The 16,811-nt window shown below is 41.7% G+C and overlaps 1 long non-coding RNA gene across 1 annotated transcript in view; it reads left to right on the top strand.

The window, feature by feature from the left end:
- LOC307198198 overlaps positions 1-16,328 on the top strand; it is a 315,335-nt gene extending 299,007 nt beyond the window's left edge. Inside the window, exons 5-6 of the long non-coding RNA XR_013831579.1 lie at positions 10,965-11,146; positions 15,812-16,328. This is a non-coding gene — a long non-coding RNA (uncharacterized lncRNA). The remainder of the gene's footprint in view (positions 1-10,964; positions 11,147-15,811) is intronic.
- The last annotated feature ends 483 nt before the right edge of the window (positions 16,329-16,811 follow it).

Here is a 16,811-nt window from a genome sequence, read left to right on the forward strand (position 1 = left end):
CTGGGCCCCCTACCTGGATCTCTGATTCAATGGTTCTGGATGAGTCCCGGGCAGACAGAGATTAGAAAAAGCTATGCAAATGAGGCTGATTCATACCCCTGGTTGAGAGCTGCTAAATTAAGTCTTGGACAAGTTTACATTTCTTTTCTACCTTTTCTATCTGCTTCTGTGTGACTCGTGACCATTTAATTTTTTTTTTTTAACACATCAATAAGAGAGGACCAGGGAAAAGGAAAAGTACAAACTCCAGGGCTGCTCAGACTCTTGTAAGTGGTTCAGATAAGGCTTCAGTGGTTGAGGATGATGAGACTGAAGATTCAAGAACCATGTACTGTGAGTACATTTCCGTAGTCCATTTACCAAATATAACCAGGACTCGCGCCACAGAAGGAAAATGATTTTAAAAAATTAAAAAGCATGGAAATCAAACCACTGTGCTATTAGGAAATGTCAGCTGATGGATAATGAGTTACTAAGTGATTGTTTCAGAAAAAAAAAAGGTAGATACTTTTTCCTCCTCCATCACATTTAGATAAGTAGAAATATTCTAAGTTTTCCGGGGTTGGAGCACAGGTAACAAGATTGGCATTTTGTTTCTGTAGGGCAGCGGTGGCTCAGAAAGCTGGAACAGTCAGCCATCTTAGAGAAGCAGGCTTAGATGTGAACTACCAGTAGAATATCTGCCTGGATGGCAAGGACGTCTCCACAACAGATCCTGACATCCTTTGACACTTAGATTTAGATGGCCTGGAAATCTGTGCCACATCAGAGTGACAAAGGCCAGCTTCTTGTCGTCATCTGGGGCCTGGCCAACTAGACATTCCTGTGGTTCTGGAGAACGACCTTCTGCTTAGGAGTCAGTTCGCTGGAATTTGATATTTATGTAAAGTGGCAACCTGATTATATCCACTCAGTCTATTCAAATCTTGGGGAAAACAGATCGCCTACAGAGACCAAATATTGGCTCCATGAGGACAGGAGACACAGGCAGACCAAAAAGACAAACGGGATGCAGTGTGCTCTAGATGCAAACAGACTATGATTCATTTCCTTAACACCTGGCTAAGTTATTCCACCAAGAGTCCCAGCTTCCCTCATGAGGAAACAAGGACTGTTCACAAAAAAGTCCATGTGTTCTCCCAGACACTTGATGGGGTTCTACTACCCCCGTCCCGTGTCCTTTGACATCAGGCATGGTCAGGTGACATGTGAGCACAAGAGAGTCATGAGCACTTCTAGGGAGTTAACAGCCAGTTTGCGGCCCATCCTGCTTTTTCCTCTGTGCCCCTGGGACTGGCAACAGTGGCTGCTCCATCACCTAGATCCTGGAGTGAGGAAGCTTGGGAGGAAAGCTGCCAGCTGAACAATCATCAGACATGTAGTGTCAGTGATTAAGAACTGTTATAAGCCACGAAGATTGGAGGCATGTTTGTTATCACAGCATCACCTAGCTGATCCTCACTGATCTGGGAGTCAGTTCATTTTCAAGGGTGTAGAAAAGAGTTGAAGCAAAGTCTGCAGAGCGCCTGGAAGGATATTGGCATAGAGCACGTAATTAACTTATTCAATCTTAAAATGTATGTTAAGACATCATACACCGGATGGTGTGCTAGATGCTGGGGACACACTGATGCATAAAACAAAAAGTGGCCTCTGCTCTCATCTGCTTACCGTCTAGAGATGATTCATAACCCACGGACATCGTCACTGTTGCATTTTATAACAGGCTCAAGTTGCATAAATGCTGGAGCAGGGAGTTTACCTATAGAGGAGGCTCTAAGAAGACATCAAAATGCACCGTGGTTGCCACATTCATTCTCAAGAGCTAAAATCATACTGGGTACAGGGCACAATATTGTTGTGGGGACCTGGGTACTTGGGTACGTATTGCATTTTGCAAAAGAATATTGATGATAGCTGCTAGTTATTTGCACTTGCTATGTTCCAAACCCGGTGCTAAATGTTTTCCACACATGATCTCATTTAATAGAATCCTCACAAGAATGCTATGAGACTGGTGTTACGATGCCTCCTAGATTATGAGCAAATTGAGGTTTAGAGACTAAACTACTTACCCAAGGGTACAGAACAGTTAAGTGGCAGAGTCTGAATTTGAATCTAAATTTGATACCAAAAAAAAAAAAAATGCAAGTCACAGGCCTATTAGACTATTTCAACCAGAAAGAAAAAGAGTTAGACTACCATTTTTTTTCTATACAGTTACACCTTAAAAATAGGCTTGGAATTCAACAACTGCCTCTTTTGCAAAAAGTTTATCTCATACAAGTTGCATTCGTTTGCCTGGATGTATTTTTCTGTTACTGTGTTGTTGTGTTTGGAACCCTCACCATCAGTCTTGGCAAACTGGTCTCTGCACAAAGGCAGTGAATGGATAGATCAGATCAGGATGCTGTGCTTGTCAATCTTAAGGGGAAAACTTGACCCTGATAAAATCCCTTGAGACGGGTTGCTTAGGACCACAGTGGGGAAGGCAAATCTCTCAAGTTACAGAATAGTTCAATAAGGCTGTCACCACTCCCCTACCACCCTCCACCCCCCAAGGTGTCTGGAATGCCCCCACCCAAGAGCCTGGAGCAGGATGGATGCCAGGAGCTCATCCTCGTCCCCCGTGGCCGGCGGATGATTCAGAGCAGGCGCTGTCAGATCCTGTCTCTTTGAGATCCCAGTGTCATCTGTGCTAGGTGGTTTCATTCTGGGAGAAAGACAGCCACCAGCAAGGGTTCTAGAAACATTATTTCTTTCCTCGTTTGACTGACAGGAGTGAGGTGACAGGAACAGTGGGCTTTCACATAAAATGATGCCTCTGTTTCTGTGTTATTCCAGCAGCGGAGCTGGGAGTGCTGCACTCACAATAACTCATCATGTCCAAAACAGAGCTCATTATCTCTCCCTGCAAGCTGCCTCCTTTCCCCTCCCCAGCATCCCCTCTCTTGGTTAATAGCATCACCATACACGGAGTCACCCAGCTGGAGAGCTAATAAGTAGGCAGGAAGGAGAGGAAAGGCCTTGGGATGTGGAATTACAAGAGCAGGATTTAATCGGCATCCTCACAATGGAGGGACTTTGGGCAATTTACCTAACCTCTCAGAGCTTCAATTTCCTCTCCCAACGGAGTTTTGATGATTATAATAATGATTGCGATGTATAAGATTTCCCCTCTGTCCAGCCTTGCTTCAGGGTTTTGTTTTGTTTTTTTCCCCTGCTTAACCTGTACAGTTAACTTTCTTTTTTTTCTCTCTCTCTTTTTTTTTTTTTTCAGGTTACTTTCTTTAACTGTAGTGGCCAATTTTGCCTGGCCAGGTCTGAGCCCTGTGGCCCCCTCAGTGGGCTTGTCATTAACTATTTAGTCCCGGGCACTTCACAAGGACTAGCTTGTAGATTCAGCTTTCCCACTCACCTGAGTCTTTTCACTCCACTGTAGCCATGGGGACCTTCTACTTTTAATAAAATGCATCAATTTTCTGATTATAGAGATAATATACATTTTAAAACTGAAATTATAGAGAAGTATAAAGAACAGAATAAAAGCGTCACATGGCATAATACTTCAAAGAGCTACAGATGCTATTTTGTTAACTCTCGCCCTGTATGTGCTTACGAGTGCTTAACACCACTGGGACAGGGCACCTTACTTGCAGGAAGCAATCCGTCAATGGGCAGAGCAGGCAAGAGGGACGGTGGTGGGAGCACGTTTCTCTCAGCTAAGGAAAGACAGGACCTACTCACATGGGCACCAAAGAGTCCTGAGCAACTTCACTGAACAGCAGGGAGGTTTAGTTCTGTCCCTAATAACAGCCTCCACCCTTCCCAACACAGAATCCTTACACAAATTGTATGTCCAGAAAAAAAGCACATTTCGGTCAAAGACAAAGTATAGGGCTTCCCTGGTGGCGCAGTGGTTGAGAGTCCGCCTGCCGACGCAGGGGACACGGGTTCGTGCCTCTGGTCCGGGAAGATCCCACATGCCACGGAGCGGCTGGCCCGTGAGCCATGGCCGCTGAGCCTGCGCGTCCGGAGCCTGTGCTCCACGGCGGGAGAGGCCACAACAGTGAGAGGCCCGCGTACCGCAAAAAAAAAAAAAAGACAAAGTATAATATAAAAGGGACCAAGACAAGAACTGTATAGAAACTATATAAGAAAAAAGGTCAAAAGTGGGAGAAAATGGCAAATGAGAAACGCATAGAGAGAAACGTGGTCTTTGAACAGAGGAATAGTGGCACTACAGTTTCATTCATTAAAGAATATTTTAATAAAGTATCAATATTTAAAAATAAAGCTCAAAGCAGAAATGTAAGCACACAGAGAATATATGATACCGTAACAGAATGAGCGGAAACTGAAGCTGGCAGAAAGAAGTGAACAAGAAGGAAATAGAAGAGAAAAATAAAAATTCTGAGAAATACAAGCTACATTAAAGAAAAGATAAAGAAGAGTTAGTATAGTTGAAAGCACAGTAGTTTATTATGGAGGAAAGGGTTGAGAAAATCAAGCAAAAATGAACGTAAAAGAAGAACCAAAGAATATACATATGTTCTATACACACATATGTATATAATATTTTTCTCTATATTATCTATCCGTATTGTGTTATATCTATCTACCTACTTACATATCTATGAAGAGAATAAAGTCAAAAGAAGAAGAAGACACTAAAATAATGAAACAAAAAAATTATAAGATTTCAGTCCAAGAAAACTTTCTGTAAAATAAAGATCGAATCCACATAATGAAAGCACACCATGCTCTCAAGAAAAACTGACATGGAACTATTAGCACCAAGAGACATCCTAAGAAATAGTGACCATTACAGAAAAAGAAACAATCCTTTGGGCACTGAATCAAAATATCAAGGAAGCTGTAAAAATCATTGGATTGGGGCTTCCCTGGTGGCACAGTGGTTAAGAATTCGGCCGCGAAGGCAGGGGACATGGGTTCGAGCCCTGGTCCGGGAAGATCCCGCATGTCACGGAGCAACTAAGCCCATGCGCCACAACTACTGAGCCTGCACTCTAGAGCCTGCAAGCCACAACTACTGAGTCCATGTGCCACAACTACTGAAGCCTGCGTGCTGGGAGCGCGTGCTCCGCAACATGAGAAGCCACCACTCACCACAGCTAGAGAAAGCCCACATGCAGCAATGAAGACCCAACACAGCCAAAAATAAATAAATAAAATAAATTTTTAAAAACTCATTGGATTGGGCCTCAAACTTTTCCATATTCAGTGCTGGAGACAGTGGAGTCACACTCCCAAAATCTTCAAGGTAAGAAATGAAGACCCAACCATTTTATACCCAGTATAACTTTTAAAGTACAAGGGCAAAAGAAAATCATGCTAGTACTGGCATAAGGATCAACATATAGACCAATGGAAAAAAACTGAGAGTCTAGAAATATACCCTAGCATTTATATTTGATTGATTTTTGACAAGGGTACCAAATCAATTCAATGGCAGAGAGACTAGTCTTTTGATCTAATGCTGCGGGGAAAACAGGATATCAACATGCAAAAAAATGAAGCTGGACCCCTAATTCACAGCACATACAAAAATTAAGTCAAAATGATCAAAACCTTAAATGTAACAGCTAAACATAAAACTCTTAAAAGAAAACATAGAGTTAAATCTTCATGACTTGCATTAAGAAGTAATTTCTGATATATGATACCAAAAACACAAGCAACAAATGGAAAAATAGATAAATGGGACTTCATCCAAATTAAAAATATTTGCGCTTCAAAGAACACCATAAAAAGAGTGAAAAGACAACGAACAATGGGAGAAAATTTTTGCGAATCATACATCTAACAAGGGGATTAGATCTGGAATATATAAAAAACCTCTAACAACACAATAATAAAAAGATGAATAATCCAATTTAAACACAGGCAAAGCATATAAATAGATATTCTTCAAAGAAGTTATACAAGTGGGCAATGAGCACACAAAAAAAAGATACTTAACATCATTGCCATCAGGGAAATGCAAATCAAAACCATGATGAGATACCACTTGATCACCACTAGGATGGCTATAATAAAAGAGATAGATAATAATGTGTTGATGAGAATGTAAAGAAACTGTAACTCTTGTGCATTACTCGTGGGAATGTAAACTGGTGTAGTCACTGTGGAAAACAGTTTGGTAGTTCCTTAAAATGTTAAACATAGGGGGCTTCCCTGGTGGCACAGTGGTTGAGAGTCCGCCTGCCGATGCAGGGAGCACGGGTTCGTGCCCCGGTCCAGGAGGATCACACATGCCCTGGAGCGGCTGGGCCCGTGAGCCGTGGCCGCTGGGCCTGCGCATCCGGAGCCTGTGCTCCGCAACGGGACAGGCCACAACAGTGAGAGGCCCACGTACCGCAAAAAAAAAAAAAAAAAAAGTTAAACATAGAATTACCATATGACTCAGAAATTCCACTCATAGTTACATACCCAAGAGAAATGAGAATCTACATCCACACAATAACTTGTACATGAATGTTCAAAGCAGCATGGTTCACAGTAGCCAAAAGGGGAACAACTCAATGTCCATTAACTGTTGAAAGGATAGACAAAAGGTGGTGTATGCATACAATGGACTGTTACTCAGCATTATGGTAAGCGAAAGAAGCCGTCACAAAGGACCACATAGTGTATGGATTCATTTATGTGAAATGTCCAGAATAGGCAACTCTATGTAGACAAAAAAAAAAAAAATGCATCAGTCGTTACCTAGGGCTGGTGGGGGGAGCGGGTTGGGGGAGGGTGGGAGGAATGTAGTGTGACTATTCCTAGGTACCAAGATCCTTTCTGGAGTGAGAAAAATGTTCTAAAATTGATTGTGGTAATCATTGCTCAACTCTGTGAATATACTAAAAGCCATTGAATTGTCAAGTGAAATGGATGAATTGTATGGTGTGTGAATTATAACTCAATAAAGCTGTTATAGGAAAAAGAAGAAAACCATTTTAAAGGGTATTAAAACTTAGAGAATATAAACCCCATAGGGTCTTGTTAAAGAAATACTAGATGATTAACTTCAGCCAACAAATGAACGGTAGCACTCTGGTAAGCAGACTGGCTGTAAACATTGAATCAATCCAACTGTGGGACGAAGCTAAAAAAAAAATGTGGTTTCAAAACTCTGCTTAAGTATTACAGATTATAATACAGTAAATAAAGTAAGAATCTCTCGGTCCATTCTGATGTAAATAAACAAAAGGAGAAGAAGGAAAAGCTCTATCTTATAGTACAATTCAAACTAATAAGTATAAAAGGATTGATGGAAACAAAATCACTATTTGGTCCTTGGATATAGTGGACCTGTGGTCACTGATTCAGGCAGGTATTGGTTCAGACATGCTAAGGTAGGTGGGTAGTAATATGATGATGTACATAGTATTGGTATGATCTCAGAATATACCCCCACGAGATAATAACCAGTTACAAAAGGGAAAATGATGTCATTATGGTAGAGAAACCTGGTATATACCAGCCTGACCAGGTGATCAAGGTTAATATCACCAGTGATGGGTAGCCTGAGTTGACATCGTGTATACGTAAAGCACTGTGCTGAGAACACAGCATCATTTCTGTGATATCCCTGCCAGGAATGCACAATCTGGATCTGGTGTTGTGGAGACGTCAGATAGACCCACGCTGAGTGTCATCTGACAGCGTGTGAAGCCTGTACTCTAAAATTGTGGAGGATGTGAGAGACAGAAAGATAAGGAACTGTTTCAGGTTGGAGGGGACTAACAGACACGACAATGAGATACAGTACATGTCCTTGGATGGTGGCCTGGACCATAAAGGAAAAAGAGACATAGTTGAGAAGTTGAGACAGTTGGCAAAATTTGAATGGCATCTTTGGATTGGATGGAAGCAGTGTGAAAATATTGACTTTCTGATCTGGAAGCTTGTATGGTGGCTCTGTAGGAGATTATCTTTGTTTTAGGGGACACATACTAGAGTCTTTACAAATGAAGGGATTTCACGTCTACAGCTTGCTCTCAAATAATGAAGAAAAAGAAGTGTGTGTGTGTGAGTGTGTGTGTGTGAGAGAGAGACAGAGAGAGAGAGGAAGGGAGGGAGGGGAATATGGAGCAATGCAATGAAATGTTAACACCTGGGGAGTAGGGGTGAAGGAGTTACGGGAGTTCTTTGAACGTGTTAACTCTTCTGTAAGTTTGTAATTACTTCCAAATAAATTATTTTAAAAAGTAGAATATAAATGTTACAAACCCTGAAAATGTACAAACGTTGCCATGCAATCATCGAAAATCGAAAGGTGGTTAGCTCTGGGTCTGAACATGCTATTCCTTTTTCCTGGGACCCTCTCATCCACATTTTAAAGTGATGGATTCTCTTGTGTCATTCATGGCTCTGCCCAAACATCCTCAGGAGAGGATGTCTCTGACCACCCTTGCCTCTGTTTTCTTTGAGACACTCATCACCAGCTGGCATCATACTAGATATTTAGATACCTAGCACTTGGTCTGCTGGGCTTATATTCTGCTATGTCTCTTTTTATTTATGACCCAGGATGCTATTAGGAACATGCACTGCATTTAGTTGTCGTGTCTTCATCTCCTCCAGACTTTGGTGCTTAGAAAACTGTCTGGCACCAAATAGATGCTCATTAAATATCTTTTATTGTCGAAAGCTGGGGTGAGGAAGGAGGGGAGAAAGCAGAGCATGAAGTACTCTGATTTCTCCTTTACAGCCAGTGGGACCAACAGATAAAATTTAGAGGGAAAACTGCTGTTTGTGTTATTTGTAGCCATTTGTGTAAGAAAGAGACTAAGTAGGTGGAGGGACTTCCTTGGTGGCTCAGTGGTTAAGACTCCACACTCCCAATGCAGGGGGCCCAGGTTTGATCCCTGGTCAGGGAACTAGATCCCACATGCATGCCACAACTAAGAGTTCACATGCCACAACTAAGGAGCCCATGTGCTGCAACTAAGGTGCCAGCAAGCAGCAACTAAGGAGCCCTTGGGCCACAACTAAGGAGCCCACCTGCCACAACTAAGATCCAGTGCAACCAAATAAATAAATAAAAAATTTTAAAAACAGAATATATATTTTTTTAAAAAGGAAGTAGGTGGAGAACAGGCTCCATTTGCATCGGCTGTAAAGATTTAGCACATCTCCATCCTCCTGGACTAGGAAAGAACAGGGTACTCACGTTTCCCCACACACACCCCTTACTTCAAAGAGAATGTCTGGCTGACCCCATCCCGTTTTAGGGCAGGCTATCATACTTGTGAAATCCCTAGATCCAAGAATCGTACTGCCTGGGCTCAAATCCCAGTTCAGCCATTTCTTAGCTGTGTGATGTGGGAAAGTTACCTAACCTCTTTCTTCCTTGGTTCACTCATCTGTGAAATGAGGACAATAGTAGTACCTATCTCATAAAGATATCTGAGGAGAAAATAAGATGTAAAGTGCCTAGAACAGTGCCTAGTCCAGAGTAAGTGGTAGCTGTGACTATTGTCAAAAGATTTGGACCTTTTTGTTAATATCTTTTAATCAAACCACTATGGGATAAGTGACTTCCAAATATTAAATAGACCCCATTCTTCCTCTAGCCTAGTCCCTCTAGTGATGAAATTATTCCAGGATTTGAAAAAGAAATACAAACTACCGTTCAATGTGTCCTGTGATATCATTCATGCAGAGACTGCTATATGCCCACTTTCCTTCTCCTTGTTTTCTTGGGCACACAGGGAGGAGTGTGTGGCTGGGATCTGGACAATGCGATGTGCACAGAGTGAAGCACACTGCATGATGCTCCAGGCCTCCTTCTTTCCCTCGTGTTTGGCCAAATGCAGAATATCCAGTAGAGAATTCTGAGGCTCTAGGGGGTGGAGAGTCTGAGTCTCAGAATGATCCCACTCACCCATCTTGGGCTGCAATCTGAGTGAGGAATAACCCTTTATGGGTTTAAGCCACTGAGTTTAGGGGCTTGTTTGCTAAAGCACTTAACCTGACCTGGCAGAGAAATGCAGAGTGAGCCTACAGTCTTCAAGGCACTGTTCTAGGCTCCAAGGATACAGCAGTGGATAGAATAAATAACGTCTGTGCTGTCATGGAGTTTATATCCCTCCTGTTACAATACAGATCGTAAACTACTATACGAATAAATGATATGCCAGGTGGTAATGGTAATCCTTGCTAAGCAAAAGAAAATAAAAAAGAAACCAGGGCAAAGAGGATGAAGATTCATACAGATAATAGAGGACCATGTGAATAGTGATAAAACAAGGCATGGGACAGAGGGGACACCTAATTTTATGAGGAAGTTAGGCTGAGCAGAGCTCTGCACTTGAGTAGGAAATTGAGCTCTGAGCTTCCTGAGAAGCAAAGGAAAAAGCAAAGCATGTTGAATTAAGTAGTGAGGATTATGGGAATAGGGGTGTGTGTGTGTGTGTGTGTGTGTGTGTGTGTGTGTGTGTGTATTAGATAAAATGTTTTTCCAGTAGCAAACCCCAAAAGGAATTTATTTCAATAATCCCTTCAAGGACCTCAAGTTCAGAGGATGGAAAAGGTATTAACGTTCTGAGTCGTGCGCAAAGAATTATGGATGAGTTGGGACAGAAAGTGGTGGCTTCCCGGGAGGAGAGCTGGGGCCTTATTGTGAGGCTGAGCCGGCGTTGACCAGCCTCTCTCTGCCTCAGTGACCTCCAGTGATTTCCTGCAGTGAAGCTTTTCTAAGTGCACAGGCTGTTAAACTCCATTGTGCTACTTTGGCATCTGGAACAAATCCTTTTGTCATACACCGTCAGACTTTAAACAAATAAGAGCTAATGAGTTATCCAGATGCCCTGAGTTCGCCCCAACCAATAATTACTTTGTTCACTCAAGGGTAGTATAGAGGTAACAGGCAGAAAGATCTCTCCTGTCCCACCTTGCAAAGATCTGACTTGTCTGATGTTTACAATGTAACATATTTGTTTTGCCAGGTCTGCCCTATATATCGTCCTGTCTAGAAGCTCTACACCATAATGGTGTGGAAAGAGTGTTCGTTTTGGAGCCAAGCCCAGCAGAGTTTCAGTCCCGGATTCTCTCGATCATTACCAGAGTGAGCAAGGGCGCACCAGGTTTCCTCACCGTGGGCCCCAGTTTCCTCGCCTATACGCTAGAGGTAATAGCACACACTCCATAAGGTGGGATTACGTAAGAGTTTAATACAATGTCTGGCACATTGTAGGAAATCAATAAACATTTGTTCCCGTTCTATCCTCAAACCACTTTTAATTAGTGTGCCCTTTGAGAAAATGGTCAGTGATTTTTTTTTTTTAATAGGATGTTATTTGGTAAGTTCACTTTCAGGATAGTGATTTGTTCCTTTTAATTTGAAGCCCATTAATCAGAGTAATGTGGCCTTCCCTCTACTGGATGCCTCTCCGAAGTCTCTTTCCCTACAGCTGACAACAGAGAAAAGGCTATTTGGGATAAAAGGGTGCACACACTCCTTCTCAGGCTGGTTGTTGGGGGGATTGGGGGGGGGATATTAGGCCACTGGATTATATTTGCGTGTCTGGTCTCTGGAGACAAAGAACATGGGAAGGGTGGACCTACTTCCAGCTACAGTAGCCCAAAGCCATGAGCACCTGTAGGAGAGGAAATACACCAAAGATGAGGCACCTGGAGGACCAGATGAATATGGGCGGGACGTCAGAACATCCTCCCAAAGGCAATCTGAGGTGGAGATTGGGAGCACGCAGAACTAAGCAGCATACGTGGGAGAGGCAGAGGCGATTGGCCAGGGGCCGGGTGTCAGCACAGACAGGAGCCAGCAAGACAGAGAAATGGCAGCTGTGGCCAGTGCATGGTCTTCCCAGACCAGCCGCCACAGACAGTGGCTGGAGGACTTTTTTTTTTTAATGGCGTATAATTGCTTTACAATGTTGTGTTAGTTTCTGCTGTACGACGAAGTGAATCAGCTATATGTACACATATGTGCCCTCCCTCTTGGACCTCCCTCCCACCCCCCCACCCCCATCCCACCCATCTAGGTCATCACAGAGCTCTGTGGAGGACTTTTTATTTATTTATTTATTTATTTATTTATTTATTTTTGGCTGCATTGGGTCTTCGTTGCTGCGCACGGGCTTTCTCTAGTTGCGGTGAGCGGGGGCTACTCTTTGTTGCGGTGCATGGGCTTCTCATTGCGGTGGCTTCTCTTGTTGCAGAGCACGGGCTCTAGGCACGCAGGCTTCAGTAGTTGTGGCACGCGGGCTCTAGAGCGCAGGCTCAGTAGTTGTGGCGCACAGGCTTAGTTGCTCCACAGCACGTGGGATCTTCCTGGACCAGGGCTCGAACCCGTGTCCCCTGCATTAGCAGGCGGATTCCTAACCACTGTGCCACCAGGGAAGCCCAGGGGGACTTATTTTCTTAACCTTTCTTTTAATAAGTTTTTAAATATAGGTATTATAGGAAAAACTACAAGAATCAGAACTATGTCACAATGATTTGAGAACACACAAAACCCTCCTAAGTACGACCCATCACCCAGCACCCAACCTCTCTCCTCTTCTCCCTCCAGAAAAGTAATTGATTCCCTGACTAGGATATAGAATATCTTAATAACTCTCTTGCTTTTCTTTATAGTTTTGCCACTTTAGCGTGCATACTCATACACAGTGGATTTGTTTGCCTATTTCTTGAACGTTATGTAAAGAGAGTCATACACTATGTATCTTTTATATCTGGTTTATTTTGCCCAACATGATATTTGTAAGATGCACTCACGTGGTAGCAGGTAGCAACACGTCATTTATTTTCATTGCCGTGTGGAATTCCATCGTCTGGATATTCTGTGGTGGATTTATTCATTCTGTTGTTGATAGACATAGGGATTGTTTATGGTTTGGGGATACAACCCAAAGTGCAGCTATGAACATTCCCATGTACATTTTTGGTGCAAGCAAACACATTTCTATTGAACGTGCATGCATGTGTGTGTTGCCTAGGAGTGGGACTCATGGTGTATAGGGTGTGAGTGTATTTGTGATTAGTTGACAATGCCAGCTCTTTTCCAAAGTGGTAAAATGGCAATACCATGGAATATCTGATCTCAATGGATCTTCCATAGATAGTTCTTTGAAAAAGGTCTCAGAGCGCCCTCAAGTCTGCAGCAGAAACAGTTTCCTGCCCTAATATACATCATCCTGCTTATTGTAGCAGCCCTCTCAAACCGTTGGATGCCACATACGTTCAAAGAGTGATATTGCTGTTGGATTAGAATAAGAACTACTTCTACTGGGATCAGTTTGGTATATACATATACCAAATAATATAATTCAATATACCATAATATTTTATAATTATACTAAACAATAATAGTAAATATTATATAATACGTATGAATGGACCAAATAGTAAGTGATACAATCACTGGCTACGTATATTGTCAGACTAGGTCTGCCTCACTTTCTCATTATGAGAAAATGTTGATACATCCCACAGAATAATACTAAGTATCCCTTTCCTGATCGTCCTTCCCATGCCACGCCTCCACCCATGTTAGGAAACAACAAAAAATATTTAGCAGCAGCTAGCAAAGATTGTTACTTGCCCCAAACCCAGAGAAGGCAGCTTTCTGTTCTATTGGCTCGGTAGCTGACTCTTTCATTTAGCCTTGTCTAAGAGGTAGGAATGTACTCAACTACCCATATCCAAAACTCAGGAATTTGGAGTTATCTTTCCATCAGACTTGGTTTTGGCCTGAGAGAAGCAGGCCCAAGTCTAGGATCAGTCCAGATAGGGCAGGCTTTCAAGATAGCCTCCAAAAAAAAACTAGGACAGCAAAAAATAAAAGTTAAGCTACATAATGAACACCCTAAAAGAAAGCATAAGTGAAGCTTTTGGAAGAATTCTGCATCATGACAATTAAGGATAAAAGATAGGAAGACAGGAAGAAAGCTTTCCCATGAAATAGATTTATTTAATGAAGTGGAAAAAATTAGAAATAAATAACTGCTTTAAAAAAATGAGAACCAAATGGATACTTATTATTCAATGGCAAAAGATAAAATAAATAAAATGAAAACATCGTTATTGGAAATACGTTGGCTGCAAATATTTAGGCTGTGGACCCTTTCCCTAGAGAAATGAGTACTTATAAATAAACATAATATTTTGAATTTGATTTTAGGAGATTCTGAAATTCTCATAAACTTCTGCTTGGAATATAAAATAGTAAAACCACTTTGGAAAGCAGCTTGGTAGTTTCTTAAAAAATTAAAAGCACTCATGCGATGTGATCCATAGCTATTCACCCAAGAGAAATAAAACCATATGTCCACACAAAGATCTGTATGCAGATATTCATAACAGCTTTATTAGTAATAGCCCAAAACTCAAATCAACCCAAATGTCCAACAGCAGGTGAATGGATACACAAGCTGTGATGTATTGTATAATAGAATACTGCTCAGCAATAAAAGGGAATGAACTCTTGATACCTCTGTAAAGTACCAGAATCTCAGAAGAAGTATGCCAAATGAACTCTACTGCGTATTTTCATTGATTTAAAATTCTAAAAAAAAGTCCAAACTCATCTGCAGTGACAGAAAGATCAGTGGTTGCCTGGCAAGTGGTCAGGGGTTTAGGAATGAAGAATTACAGAGACACGGGAAGTTTTAGGGCTGACAGAGATGTTCATTATGTTGGTTGTGGTGATGGTTTCATGGGTGTATGCAGACATCAAAAGTTATCACGTTGTCTGCTTAAATGTGGGCAGTGTGTTATATGTCAGTAATTCCTCAATACAGCTTTGTAAACCATTACGCAACACAGTCCTGACCACTTCCAATAACAGTGCACACATTTAACACCTGTTTGGAACACAGTTTTGCAAGATGCATCATAAATTCTTACTATTACTGTTATTACAATACAGGTGAAATGTACAAGAATCAACCCAAATAGGCAATGATTGGGCAGTTTGTGGTAGGTGGTGTTATTCCCTGACTTGTCTTTTAGAGAAATGCCTGCTTGGAAATGTTACAGACTCACCTATCAGGGGGCATCCACTTCTGTGGACGCAGCGTCTTATATATCAACCATTTTGTTCATGTTTACCTGCAATCACAGATTGTTGTGTTTGATTGACCCTTTGTTCCTTGTGTTCAAAACAGAACAGATAAGTTCTTTAATTACTCCTTTAGGAACAGTTAATACATTCTAAGTGTTTCCTAAGCTTGGGAAAGTGATTGAGTGTTTCTGGTTAATACTTTTATATTCAAGGTTAATTATTGTTTTTTGATGATATTTTTAAATTCATTAATATCCTTAATAAAGTTGACAACCATTGGTTGGTTAAGGGGACAAAACTATTAGTATGAAAGCTAGATTGTCAATGAAAGATAAGTCTATTCATTTCTTGGTCATAGACAACATGGGCAGACCCTATAAAATAAAAAATGCTTATCCTGAGTACCTTCTCTTTAACTCAATGATATAAAGAAAGAGCTGTAAACAGCCTGGAGCTTATTATTTCAGCAAGACTAAATAACAACAAAGAAGACAGGGCAAAGGACATTGAGTACAAAGAATTTGGAGAGTGGATGGGAAGGTGGCCTAACTGTTCCTCATTGAATGTGATGAACTGCACATAGAAATGTACTGGAAGGGAAAGAAGCAAGAGAATGCAAAAGTTTTTGGCATTTCACAGACCTTCTCTGAACCTTAAATTTTAATGTTATCCTTAAAAAACGATGCATCCCTTGTTCTGCAAGGGAGGTGAGAACACGCAAACTTCACATCGGGCTTAAGCTGGCTTTCTGCTGATTGAATCCCACAGAAATCAGTAGAGATGCATTTAACAGTCTGGAGCGATCTCAGGGAGTCCTTCCCAAGAAGACGAGCGAAGAACTGGTACATCCCTTGAAGAGGGTTAAAAGGGAGCAAAGCAAAGCTACAGACATTGAACTAAATTCAGGTAAGAATTTCTGACACCATCACTCAAAGCGATGGATGTAATTAAGATAGAATGAAAATCATGGAACTGCTAAAACAGCAGAACTATGAAGGTAAGGGTAATACTGTTCCACGTGGCTCCCTCCTGCCTTGCTTAAAGAAGTTATTTAGTAAACATCAACAGTGCTCACAGCATATTAGGTAAAAAAATGGGGAGAGAGAGAGAGAAAGAGAGGGAAAGAGAAAGTATTTGACTGTCATAGTTTACCTTGTCATTCTCCTGCTGAAAAATGGCTAATTGGCCCTTCACTGAATAAAACAGTAAATAAACACCTTAGCAGGGATAAAAATTTGTTCATATTCTGTCCCCAATTCACCCATTTCTCAATCTATATCCTTCTCCACTATCTAGTCTTTGGATTTGATATATCAGGATAAGCATGGTAATCAGTCACCTAGTTCCAAGTATTAAGTAGCAACACCAAACATTAGGTTCATTACTGCTAGTTGCTGTCTCACACACACAACACACACCCACACCCACACACACGCCCCCCCCCCACACACCACTATCTCAGTGACTCAATGTAAAAAATCATCCAGCACTTCACCACTTCGTTCATGCAAAGTCCAGCCAAGATATTCCTGGTTGGGTGGCTCTCTGGACAGCTGTCCTCTAAGTATTGAATCTGACTCATACTCTTTCCATTTTGATCGACTACATCCCTTAGAGTCTCCTTCCAGCCTTCTGTTCTCCTGACTCACTGGCCAAGAGAAAGCAAGTGAACAGTCTTTCAGAAGATTTTAGGGGCCAGCCCTGGAGGTGGTCCATACATCACTTTTGTCCACATTCCCTTGGTCAAAACTAGTCACATGAACCCATC

The sequence above is a fragment of the Stenella coeruleoalba genome (assembly GCF_951394435.1).
Source record: "Stenella coeruleoalba genome assembly, chromosome: 15".
NCBI lineage: Eukaryota > Metazoa > Chordata > Mammalia > Artiodactyla > Delphinidae > Stenella > Stenella coeruleoalba.